This window comes from Plectrocnemia conspersa, unplaced genomic scaffold, assembly GCF_051122295.1.
Source record: "Plectrocnemia conspersa isolate PC_06_02 unplaced genomic scaffold, ASM5112229v1 ptg000003l, whole genome shotgun sequence".
Taxonomy (NCBI): domain Eukaryota; kingdom Metazoa; phylum Arthropoda; class Insecta; order Trichoptera; family Polycentropodidae; genus Plectrocnemia; species Plectrocnemia conspersa.
In genome coordinates, this window is record NW_028277167.1 from 29,007,713 (window position 1) to 29,021,550 (window position 13,838).

The 13,838-nt window shown below is 33.4% G+C and overlaps 1 protein-coding gene across 2 annotated transcripts in view; it reads left to right on the forward strand.

Annotated features, from left to right (window-relative positions):
* The window catches only part of Madm (MLF1-adaptor molecule), a 90,517-nt gene that overhangs the window by 23,619 nt on the left and 53,060 nt on the right, over positions 1–13,838 (forward strand). The window lies entirely within an intron of this gene.

Here is a 13,838-nt window from a genome sequence, read left to right on the forward strand (position 1 = left end):
ATACCTTGGTTTTCGCGTTATCTTATGCAGTTCCCATTTGACCGTTGTGAGCACGTAAATAACATGGATTTTATTAATGCAACTTTCGAAATATATATGTACGATAGCCATCTTGTATAGAGCTGAGAAGATTAACGATCCGCAGTCCGCCTTACATGTTCAGTAAATAAGGAACTATTCATCGTACCGAAATAGTCGTTTGGCATAAACGCCGGGCGTTGTTCGGAGACAGAAATCCGAAGATGTTACGAGACGCTTTTTATTATTTTTCTTGCAGTTTCACTGCACTTTTTTGTCCACAGTTCGAAACCGAGAGAGCTGCAGTTATTACGTACCACGTACATACTACGTACGTTCTTAACAGCAACACGTTTAGCTCTCTCGGCGAATTTACGAGTCGAAAGTGTGCTGATGCAATTAACGTGTCTTGCCAAACGATATTTTGTGCGCCTAAACTGTAAAATTTCAGCGGATCGTAAAGTTTTTAGTGTAGGCATATAATGTCAGCGTGTCCATTGTATGTAACGGAAGAGCTGAAAGTTTTGCCGACTTTATAGCCGGCCATTAACTCTTCGCACTTATTCTCAAAAATAAATTGTTATTTAGATAGTAACGATTTTCGAAATAGAAAAGCGATTTTATATGTATGGCTTTTAGGTGAATGTGCAACAAAATAATCGCAAAGGTGCAATAAACTTGCTTTCAAGTAAACTTTCTATGATATTTTTATTTTTGTATATCATTTTTGCTATGATGGGCTAGCCGGCTATGAAGATTGATATCATATAATTTTATAGTAATACGATATATAGTACATATGAATGAATAAACACGGCGTGTCATTACATTAATGGATGTACTTATGTATATATTGTATAATCACGCTGTATTATTTTCTGGCAATTAACTAAACATGAAAAATCGATTATTGTAATGAAAGAACACTAATATAATTAGTGGTGTGGTCTAATGGTTTGTAAAGTAAAGATAAATAAGAAACTTCTGATAATATATTAGGAATATTTTTGCGCTATGCGGATAAATGATACTTAAGTGAAATGTTCGATTCGCTCTCTTGACAAAAAAATAGCTGAAGCCGCTGTTAAAGTAGTCTATTGACAATCGGCTTCTTTTCAGCATTGCCAAGTACCATTGTTAAATTTTCCAGATATGATAATCGTCGTTTCAATGAGTGTTCCGCTCATTCTGGAGTACCACAGATATATCTGGGTCCTCTGCTCTTTCTTCACTTCATTAATTACATACACGTGGCAATTAATAACTGATATTTGACCTGAATGTGTTTCAGAGTACTCGCACTAATTCGGATGGGCTCTCTTTATAAAAATATCTGGAGTCGTTGTGGAGGTAGTCAATCGACAACTCATAATTGCTAAGTGTAACGTTTTTACATTTTTCGCATTACCAAGCAGTGACGTTTGAGCAGGGATAGAGATTTTTTATGCACATATAGGAGCTAAAAAAATATTTAGGATGGTGCTCAACTATTTTAATATTTAATGGCATAATTTAACATTTCATGTGAATATTAAATATTAAAATATTCCGTTGTGTATGGATACACGTACATATGTATTGTATATTATGAATATGTACATTTTAAATAAAACTTCATTGTTTAATGTCAATCATGACGCATTGGATGTTCAGATTTTTAATAAACATTAAAATTTAATAAACGTATACAAAAATCGTTTAGTGCGGCTCAAATAATTAATGATTTGAATTGCAGTTTTTGAGTAGAATATCCAAAAAATTCGCACTGCGCTGCTATCTTAAAATCTAATATTGTATTATGTAGTATCTATTTAAATTACATCACGATAACACCCGACCAAAATATTTACTCTAAATTTATATTTTCTATATATAGATTTAAAACCAAAACATATTTCGAGCAGGGTCCTAAAGGCCAACTATGTATTTTTTATTCAATTTAATCAATGTTACCATAATTTATAATGCCTGAACATAATTTATAGTTATTATTTGTTTGGTTAAAAATGTCAATAACAAGAATAATAAATACGACTTGTTAAAAAAACATTCAATTTTAACTATCCTTTCATACTCGTGTGCACTACAACTTATTATCCAATTGAATTTTACGATTTTAGGACTATTGTTAGTTTTCGCAGTTGAAGAACAACTTTAATGAATTTAATTTAAATTACACGTGCGCTTAGGTCTACGTCACTACTTTTCGTCATTGTTGTGAGATTAAAGTTATTATTTTTATCTAAACAGCGCCACACCATTGATAAATAAATCAATTGCGACACGCGTTTTACTGCGCAGCAAAGTGGGTTTTCCGCTCATTTGGTACGCGCGCGCGCGCCACTCTTTGGCAAACCTTATAGTTTTTCCACATTTTCCTCGGACTAAAAAGGACATCTGTAGTCTTGATGGGCACGTGAGTGACTCGTCATTGTCGACAACGGCGCAATTGACGAGACAAGAGTCGTCACGAAAAATGACGACGACCTTCGTCTGAATTTTTTCGCCTATGCGCCTCGTGACGCGTTGGATGGTGCTTGACCAAGAGTCGTGCACTCACTTCCGTCAATATGGAAAGAAAAAAACTTGTTAATGAATGGTCAATGTTAAAAGAATTAAACGATACTGACAGTATTTTGCAATGCTAATAATTTTGGACATTAATTTGTATACTCTGAAGATTTTATGAGCATCTTTTATTTAGTTTCATTAGTTCCTTTTACTATTCTCTACATTACTTATGCTATTCCTACTTTTCCGGATGATTCACATCATTTATGTCAGAGCTATATATGTATTCATTATATGCTAATGACCTGAAAGTATTTAAATTTCCTTATAGTTCAAGTGAAAGTGCTATACTATCAGAAAAACTATAGCCGAAGACTTGGGAGTAATGTTTAAGCAAGGATAAAGATTTAGTATTGACAAAGTTTGATAATTTTCGACGCGCATAATTAACGTTCTGTACGATACGTTAGTTCATAGCGTCATATTTTTGTTACATGTTACATTATTTTTTAGTCAAATAAAATACGATTTCTAAATCCATCGCTTGCTTGCTGTTTCGGCATTTCAATATTAATTCACGTTTTTTGATTAAATAAAATACATCGTAAATATATATAAAATAAATAAACCTCAAATTTTTGCTTGTAAGAATGACATTTATAATAATCATTGAATGAGAAAACTGTAAGTCGGATGTGACGTCGTCGAAATAAAACAATGAAATTAAACGACAATGGATCAAATTGTCGATTGTCATTTTTGCAATCAATTTCAGTAATAAGGATATTTTGCATATTATTGATGTACTTAAAAATTTAAAGTTTGTGCGAATAAATGCTCGGTAGGTTTGTATACATTTTTTTGCGTTGTGTCATTAACGCCACTGGCGCCGCGGCGTTAATTTTTCCGTAAAAATAATACTTTGGCGTATTTTTGTTTTTCTGTTCCTTGGACCGCAATCAAGTCAATTTTCTTTTTTTCTTCAGACACCCGTTATTTTCATTCAAGGACCTTCGTCACCAAACCCATCATTATTTGCGTCGTTGCAACAGTTTTTTGCAATGTAAATTTGTGCATTCAAGGTTGAAAAATACGATTCGCCTAATTAAATTATGATGATGTATGCGTGTGTGCCGATTTGCCATATAAACGACGTACAAATGAAAGATTTGCAAAATAATATAACTTTTTGTATGTAGGTGGGTGGGCATATTGGTGTGCTTCGTATCAAAACATATTGCGTCAGAGCAAGCGCGTTCGCCAATTTGTATCTGAATGAATATTCTGAATATCAGAGTAAATTTGTATGGGAAGCTGATAATTAGATTTTAAAATTTAGCTGTAAAGCTCGCAGATAATTTTACAAATGGTGTCGCATAACAATAATATAGTAAATAATATATATATCAAGTTATAATACCACATGCTTATCGGGGACTTAAACAGACTCTTACTGACATCTTTGAATAGTTTAAGGCACCAAAAGAGATTAATTATATTTTTGAATAGTATATTCTTTTAACAGATATCGTTATTATATTTTTTTTCATATAAAATTAAATAATTAAAAAATAATTAGTGGTACTTCATTTTGCAAAAAAAAAATCATTTCGAATATCATTATATATTTTCCTAGATCGGTTTATATAAATGTCACACCATAACGAATTCTTATTTAGAATCGATGGCGACAAATTCTAGAATAGTCACAATGTGGTGTTCGTACTCTGAAGTATCATTTTTATGCCTTATGGCATTTTGCAAAAGCCGACAAAGATTTTGCGTAAATTGAATATTTACGATCGAAAAGTTTTCACTGATATTGTATTGGTGAGTGCCCACACAAACTTTTATAATTATCAGTAGCGTAATTTTAATAATATGACAATTTAAAAATTGCGATTATTTGGCACATTTTTCGATCGCACACAAATATGCCAGCTGAGTGTCATTCACAGCCGCCGTCCGGACGGCATATGATATTTGTGGCAGTGTGGCCGATACTCGGAAGTCGGCGACCTCGGCCGACTTCAGTTGAACTTCGGTTCGGACAACTTCCAGAGAGTGTAGCGCAAGCATTAGGGTTCAAAACCTTAAATTACTTCAAATAAAATAAAATAATAAATTAAAATGTACATTTTATTTTACATCAAAATTTTAAATCAGATAAATGTGTAAAGAAAATTTATATTTTTTGCTAGAAATTATTTCATCTACAATATATCGGGTCTGATTTTAAATACTTCTTATTTGCTTTATTGTGTGAACACATGTAGTAAAACTCTTTTCATCTCGTATTAAAAAAATCATGTTAAGCCTTGCGTAATTTTTGCACGAGGTTCCAAAATTTTTAGCTATGCCACTGAGCTAAGAGAAAACGTCTGCATCTTTTTTTGCAGTTCACTTAATAAGCTACTACTACAACATAAAACTTATTTAGTTATTAAACAATTTCCATAAACTTACTTTCATTAATAATACAGTATGGTTTTCAATTAAGCGAATTTTAGTCCGTCCGTCCCGCCTGCCAGCTATAAAAGGCACTATGAAAATTAAACGATACAACTTTAATTAAATCTACATAATACGCTGCGCGTTTCCTTGCCTTATTTTGCATTTAATACGCCGCTTTTTGTGCGTATTTTGATGAATGTTCGACAATACAAAACGTTCGTTTCGTGCTACAGCAGCAGCGTAGCGTTCTTTTAGGTCATTTTTTCCCACCGAACGGAAAAACGCCAACGAATAAGCGGTTACCACATGTGAGTCAAGGGTCTCATAATATCCAATCGACAAAGTTTTTTGTCTGTCGATAAATTTTGCTATGTATGTAGATCCTTTGTAATGTAATGTAGTCAGCTTTAACCGCCGGGAAGCTACGATATATATTTCTTGCAAATATTCGTTTGACGTCAATTGCTCCATAGGAACACACCTTCGATAACTCCGAAATTCTATTTATACTGTTTATGATCGGCAAAAAACGGATCTGATTTAATCGTATGCATGTTTTAGCGCGCGGCTCAGCTTAGAACTTTATGTATGTGAGCATAGAGCACGGCTCACACTGTTCAATTTAGATATATAAGCCCTAATTATCATCATCCCATTGCGGTCTTCCGAAAGGTCTGATCATTCATTCTAGCTAAATGTACTGCCCATCTAGAGCCTTTGAGCGCTGGCAAAAGTCGATTGAATAACTCTAGTATTAATTATTTCAAGTTTTCCTCTTTGGACAGTGTCTAAATATGATCCCAAGATCGTGCCCAGGACATTCACATGCTTTGTATAAATATATAATATATGTCTTTAAACTTGTATATCTATCACTACAGATATTTCATTCAGAATGTATTGAACATTTCTATGAAAACTGCCTGTAAGATAGACATTCAGACAGAATTTTCATTATATAAATTAATCATAGTGTGAACCGAGCTTATGATAATGGCTCAAATAAATCTAACTTTGAATTGGAAACGTGTGGCGATATCTATTTATTTTATTAATAAATATATGTTGTTCCATTGCGTGAGCTATCGAATCCCACGTGGATTAACAGAGGTTCGAAAATTGGTATTTATTTGGATTTATTGTATTGAAGTAGAGTAGTATTTAATAGCAGTTATTTTTAAATCGAAACGTATAACATAACTATTGATTTGCCACAGTTTGAGTCTTGGCGATACTCAATGTATTTTAATTATATTACTAAAATAGCCATTAAATTAAATTATTTGTAAAAAAACATGCGAGTTCAATGCATATTTGCAGCTAAAATAGATGTCAATTCTTTAAAGTCAGAGTCTTCGCTGGAGTGTTGAGTTTAATTATTTGCTACTGTGATAATGCTGGACGATCCGCCGATGTGATTCCTTGGTGTCTCTCGTCGTCTTTTCCTCCGTCTGTATCTGCTTCTCTATTATCAAGAATCAAATTGGTTCGAGACAGCTCTGGCAAATCTCTTCTTAGACACACTTACAAAATGTGAAACGGCCAGATGATCACTCCAACGATCGTCAACAAAGGTGTAGAAGAACGATAGTATTTTGCTCAGGGTAGAACGCAATGGATTTTTCCGGTACTTACGAGTATTTAAAGTATCGGAACAAATGTGTTAATAGATAATAACTAATATTAATTCAAATAGAGCACCCGGATTTTACTTAATAACTGGCGAAATTATGAAGAGCTTCAAATAAAGGCATTAAACTAACATATTTAATTATCGCAGTGTTTAGATTAAAACACGTGCCCAGTGTCTGCAAAATAGCAGAAGTAATAATGATTCCCAAGCCAGGAAAACCATTAAACGCAGCGCGTAATTGCCCATACTCCCACCATTCAATAACTGTACATGTGCAGTGACTAGACCTATGCGTTTAGTTTCCATTTAATCTTAATCATAGAACAGATGAAAGACCGGTGGTTTAAGTCGGTGAATGATACCTGAAAGACCTGGGTTCGAATCTCATATGGACCCTATAGTGTCTGAGATATCGGAATAAGTGATTATTGTGTAATTTTAATTCCAACCAAGAATAATTGAAATAAAATCGAGCGTGGTTTGATTGACTGTATTTAATAAAATATATGTCACTGATTCATAGTATCTCACTACTTAATTGTATTTACCCCGTTGTAACGCTTAATTTAAAATAAATAAATATGCGAACGCCTTATATATTTTTAGAAAGACTACGTAATAGAAAAGCTGGTTGGATATTAAAAAATAAATAAGTATGTGTTTATTTTTTTGTTTACTGGAGAATTTTGCTCAAAAGAGTATACAAATATTAACTTTTATTATTCTTCCCAAAAGTGTCGTGTAATTTACGACAAAGTTTGATATTAGTCGGGGAGTTGGCGGCGCTCGAGTGGTTCCAAAAGCAATACCCACTCGAGCCGACTTGTTTTAACATATTATATTTCGAGCATCGTTAATTTTTGTTTAACAAAGAGAAGGTGTCACTTTCCGCGTCGCCACGGTTACCTAGTCATTCATTAAAACTTAATGGAAAAGCAAAAAATCCACTACAGACGCCACGGAGTCGTCACGCATCGCTCATTGAAACTATTTTTATGTGTTCGATATGTAAATGATGCAATTTTTAGATTGGCCTTGATCGGGGCTCACTATTTTTGTAAAATGTTGGGCGTGGTCATCGCGGCGACTGCTCCGACCGGAGCGTCGGAAGATAATGCCGCAGTTTCCATTGTTGACCAATCAGCGCCAAGCTTTACAGACAACTAAGGGGCTCAATACTGGCACTATTTATTATTAATAAACTGCCACCTACTTTGACAAAATACTCAAAGATCAGTTTTAATTGAATTTGAATGATTGATTATAAAAATAGTGCCCGTAAAAATAAATAAAATCGCTCTTCGCGCGGTATGTGATCCTTATACCGTGGTACGCCGTCGTCGTTTATCGTACGAGACTGTTATTATTTAATATGCATTTTTTTATATTTTAATCGCTTTTATTTTTTATTACCGGTGAAGTTATATTTTCATTGGCGTTTCAGTGAAATTATATCTGATTCACCGGATATATATTTTTACTAGAGATAATATAATTTATGTTGAAAGTATAATAATTTCATTAATTATACTCTTTGAATATAATATTTTAATTATATATATAATAATATTGCTATTAACAAAAAAATCTACTCTTGCTATGAATCAGCGCATAATTCGTTATAATAATTATGTTATGAATACATTACCCTATATATTCATAATATGTTAGTAGTTACATATATACTAGTGTTTTTATAAAAATTATAATAAATAGCTTAAATTTATTTGACTTAAAAATATAAATTCATATAAAACACATTTTTGTACAGAGCTATCTTCTTTGTATAATGATACTTTTCTCTGTTATCCAATTACGATATCGTCTCATAAACTTAAATACAGTAAACTCCCCGATAACACGATGATTCGATGGATAGGGAGCGTGTACTTGGGGATACTATTTTTTGAAATGCTTATGTACGAATGTATATGTATGTCAGGAGCGCGTGGTGAGATCTTTTCCCTTTCGCTTGTTCGCGTCTTAAGTCTTAAGTGACGAGAGTGAGAGTACAAATGAAAAAATATATTAAAATTTGAAAGAACAAATAATTAAAAAAAAACAAGTATGAAGCAATCAACAATCACTCTCGCTATCATCCAAAATCAAGTTTCAACGACACGATTTTTTTGAGGATGGTATAATATTTACATCGCTACCGGTTCTATTATTATTAATATCTTGACTTATTTTCTGAGATTGTTATTTTTAGTCTAAAGTTATTTTCTTAACTTGTAATGTTATTTGAAACTGTTTTTATAATCCTGCACAGCGTTTAGTAAAAGGAGCAAATTTAATAAAATAAGCTACCAGCTCATCTGCTAAATGTAGTTTTTTATTCAGATTTTCTAAATTATAATTTTTATCAGACATTTTACCCAATTTCGCCGTTTTAAACCCAGAAGCACTATTAACATTTCTAGAAATATGTGTGGCTTCTTCTGTATAAATTTCGCCAATTTTCCCGAAAATATTTTTGCAGTTTCTACATCGGCTGATGCTTGTTTTCTCTGAAACTTTATATTTTGTAATGGTAATCTTTTTCTAAACCATCCACAACTAGCGACAAATTTATCATCGCTTTCATCGACTCTCCCCAAATTTTTTTTAAAAGCAAATATATTTAAAGTTTTATATTTTATAAGTTGCTACTTCAACGGTAAGCTCTTTCTGTTGCAATCTTCAATCCATTTAAATAATGAATTTTCCATTATAACTACTATTTTATTATTTACGCTTGCAACTCGTTTCATGGATTCAGAAGATCCGATTTTTTCTGTTCCGTTGAAATGTACGAATCGTCGCTTCGTGTAGATTAAATTATTGTAAAACTACAATAAGCTGATCTCCATGTTCTAGTCGATTTCAAATATTATTTTTTCTTCTAAGCTTTCCATTTAAAATGGGGTTTATTACCGTTGTTAAATATGACCTATATATAAAAAATAAAATCAATAATAACTGTGTGTTGATAATATTTATATAGAAAATTGATAATCCCTGCCGTGTAACTCAGAGTCCGGGACACAAGGCCATACCGGACGGCAGTTAGAGACAAACATACAGACAATGAAGACGAACATACAGACAATGAGAATGCGTTGAATGCACGTGACGTGAGAGCAAGTTGTCTTGCTCTCGAGGAGTGGGAGCGTGTTGTCGGGGATGTATTGCACATTTTCCCTGGGATAGTGAGCGTGTTCTCCGGGGAGTTATACCCAAATAAAATAATTCCATACGATATAATGGATTCGAGCATAACAAAACCATTATGTAATAGCAGATTTCATAAAACATTATTGTATTAATTCAGTTATTGAAATTCATTAAAGGTTCCGACACTGAAATTTAAGTATTTATCTATGTTGTTTTTTGTGAAGAATGTTGCGGAATATTAGACTGTGGAATGGTTTGCGTGAAGTGTGAAAATATTGAACTAAATCTTTCATTAAATTAACTATTGTTTTTGTTTATTTTCAGGTAAGGAAAAATCAAGCAGTTGCCCCTTCAATTTTATTCGAGACATCTACCTTTGGGAAAGTGTGATAGTGCCGGGTTGTATCTAATATATCATACTTACCGACACGATTTTAGGCCTTGCCTCAAACTTTACGGATTTTCATATAAAGCTACACAAATTGGTTCTTCGTCTTTACATCTTCCGATTGAATTACGCCTTGATTGAAAACGTCAATACTTGATGATATATTACCATTTGACATGCCAGCAACATCTAATTTGCGTACATCCTTGAACGAATTGAATGGGTCGATTCAACGAGATCAGGTGCGGTCGCCCTCCTCCGGACGACACTCCTCTCCGTTTTGGACCAATTTGGACCGACTACCACCACCACCACGGCTAGTAGTATAATGATGGCTGATGATGACCGATGACAATTGATCGTTGCAGCGCGCGTGCGTTGGTTGCATAAACGCCGAGAATTTCCGCTCGATGGCGACCGATTCTTTTTGTCGGCCGTTGTTTTTTCCTACCCACCGAGAAAGATATCGACAGGGAGGGGTGAAACTGCCCCCTTCGGAATCAATTCCGTATTTCATTATGCCCGAGAAAAACCCCGGATCACCAATTTACAGGAGGGCCGAGGAAATGTTCTTTACACGGGTTCGGTCTGTTGATTAACCGCGTGTGTGCCTATCCATAAATACACATATGTAGTATGTACATATGTTTAAAGATTTATTTTGTACAATTTAATTTATACCGTCAAGAATTTAAATTTATGCTCAATCTGACATTGTCTATACTCCTCATTATCTCATGTTCTGCGAATGTACGTGATGAGTTTTCTTAATCAAATGTCCTTATATGTGCCAGTGAAAGCTTTGACTCGTCGGCTCATTGTGCAGGGATCTCTCATTGACCCGCTTCCCTACCGCATGTATAAGACAATAAATATCATATCGAAACAATCAGTTCTTATAATTAACATATTCTAAAAGTGGTACTTGAACAAATGTTGTTTAACTGTCTTATAAATAAAACTTTCCCTTACAGTGCAAAAAATCCGCGCGCTCCGATGATGTAAATTTAGTGTACATGTAAAAATAGTGATATAAATTATTTTTAGTGTGTCCAAAACTTTATATTTTTACAATTATTTCACTATTACTGTGTTCTATGAATGACATTTTTTTAATATATTATAATTATCAAAACATCTTTTATTTTAAAATTTTAGTAATATCTTATTTTTGCTGAATTTTATACTTATCGAAAGTAAAAGAAAACTATATAGGTGCGAAAATTTGTCCTTTTGCCTCAGGTGACAAAATGTCTAGACCCGGCGCTTTGAAACTATTATTGTAAAATAAGTGATGAAACTACTCTATTTTTTTTCCAACAGTCAGCGCATGTAAATAGTGCTCAACGCGTGACAATCACGTGCTCTTCACAGAAAGCTTCTAATCCCTTGAACGGAATGTAAACTAGAATTGATTCCTCAAATCGATTTTATTTGCTTTTTTCAATAAGTTGTTTTATATAATATATAGTATTTAAAATATAATTTATTTATAATCCTTGCCTTTAGTATTAGTTTTTACGTGTTTTCTAATTGTAAATGTTTTTAAAATTAATGAAGTTACAGCCCTGTATTCAGCGATCACGTGAACCCCGCGTGAATTTGTTATTGTCGACTGACTGTTTTAAAAAAATAGACTAGTAAATTCATTGACTGACGCGATATCGCGATTATTCCATCAAATAACTACTCCAGAGATAATGATGTGCTATCTACAGGTGGTTTTCATTCCTCGGAATTTATTTAAATGATCGTAATAATGTATTTTTTTTGTATCAATTTTTAATCACTCGTTTTTAACATGTACACTGAGTGTACATCACCGGAGCACTCAGATTTTTGCAATGAATTCCGTTTTGTACAATATTCACTTTTGTAAATTTATTTAGTTGATACTAGGTGTTACTATATTTTAACAGCAATAATTGATTCGTGTTAAAATACGTATCAGTGATACCAAGATCAATCTGTCATGAGGTTAGCTTTCTTTTTCACTGGCGCAATTTAGTAGTTCTATTGAGACTCGATAAAACAATTTGCTATAAATATTATGAACGCATAATCAATTAAGCGATAACATACGCATATTAATTGCATTCGTGAAATATTTATGTTGTATTATATATATTTATACGAAGAAAAACAACGCGTGTATTTTTCGCGTCTATTTTCGATAATGTAAACGATTTTTCTCTGCGCCCAGAGATATTTTCATAGGCACCGAATTGGATTGTGAACGAAATGCTTTTATTGTTTCATTGACAATTTGGTAATTATTAATTATTTATTTTCTTGCATAGTTTGTCTGAGAATCGCGCTGTCTGCCGAGAAGTATCCTCGTTTCTTTTCCCCTCTTTCACTCCGCTGTCCTTTTTGACGTTTCATGGCGAAACGCTCTGCCCACACCTTTCTCGACTCATGCACACCAAGGCTGTGCGGTTTATTTTCGTATTTTTGTTTGCCAGATTACAACAATCGATTAATACGCGCCAAGGTTTTTTGGTGGCGGTGCCGTGGGCCGCGTTTTTTTACCCACTCACTCTCGTTCCTTCTCTATTTCGGCTCTTAGTCATCGACATAGTGCCGTTAGGGGTCTCCGACGGTCAAGGATGCCGAGTCAACGCCTTTGATCACGGTAGACATTAGAGCACCGTCTCGTACTTGTCTGGACCTTCTCGATCTCAGTCAATGCATTCTTTGTAATAATTAAAACAAATACTTGATAAAATTGTTTTTATTTATAAATTGTTCAAATGCTTCAGAGAACGATTTATGCCATATTCATCGTCAAAGAAACACAACGACGCATGGTTCGCATATACGCAAGAGTTGTCGAATTATTTCGCATTTGTGGCAGAAATATATGCACAATTGTACAGCGTAATTAATACGCATAGCCATATCAGATATGGAAAGCAGCTAGTCATTCTGACCAATTTGATTTTGGCCGTCATATTCTACGCATGGTATTGTTCAAGGCGATGATTAGGAAATGTTGCCGAATTTCATTACAAATCCAAGATTTTTTCTGGTTTATTGATTAACTTTTACTTTTCTTTCTAGGTTAGATTTTTTTAGTTGCTTTTATCTGGTTTTACTTACATAATATATGACACCCGGTGGTTTTGAAGGCAACCAAAAATATCTTACCTACATAAATAGTTACAATCGATAAGATGGAATGCATATTCTCGACGAATGACAGATGACGTGACTGACGGGTTATCAAATTATTTATTTTCAAACATTTGAGTTTTTGACGTCACGTCTCTTGTAAGAGAAACATCAGTACATAATATTTAAACTCAAATACTTGATTTTGTTTTATCTTAATTTTAAGAATACTTACTGTCAAGTGTGAATTAAAAAATAATAACAGATTAATCTAGAAGTTATGAAGAGTCTGAAAAAATATTTAAAAATAAAATATGGGTCAGAAATAGTAGGGAATCTAGCGTCTCTGATGCACTATTGCAGACACAATGAAAGTTTATACATATGTACACCGTCGGTCCCAAATCAAAAACAAATAAAAGACGTTTGTTATTTTGAAATATTATGCAAATACGGGATAAGATAGTTAATTTATATTAATCGGAATTAATCGGATAGAAAAAAACCGCTTGGCTTACATTCATCTGTATTTTTAACATCACATTTGTAGATCTTCTTGCTCGG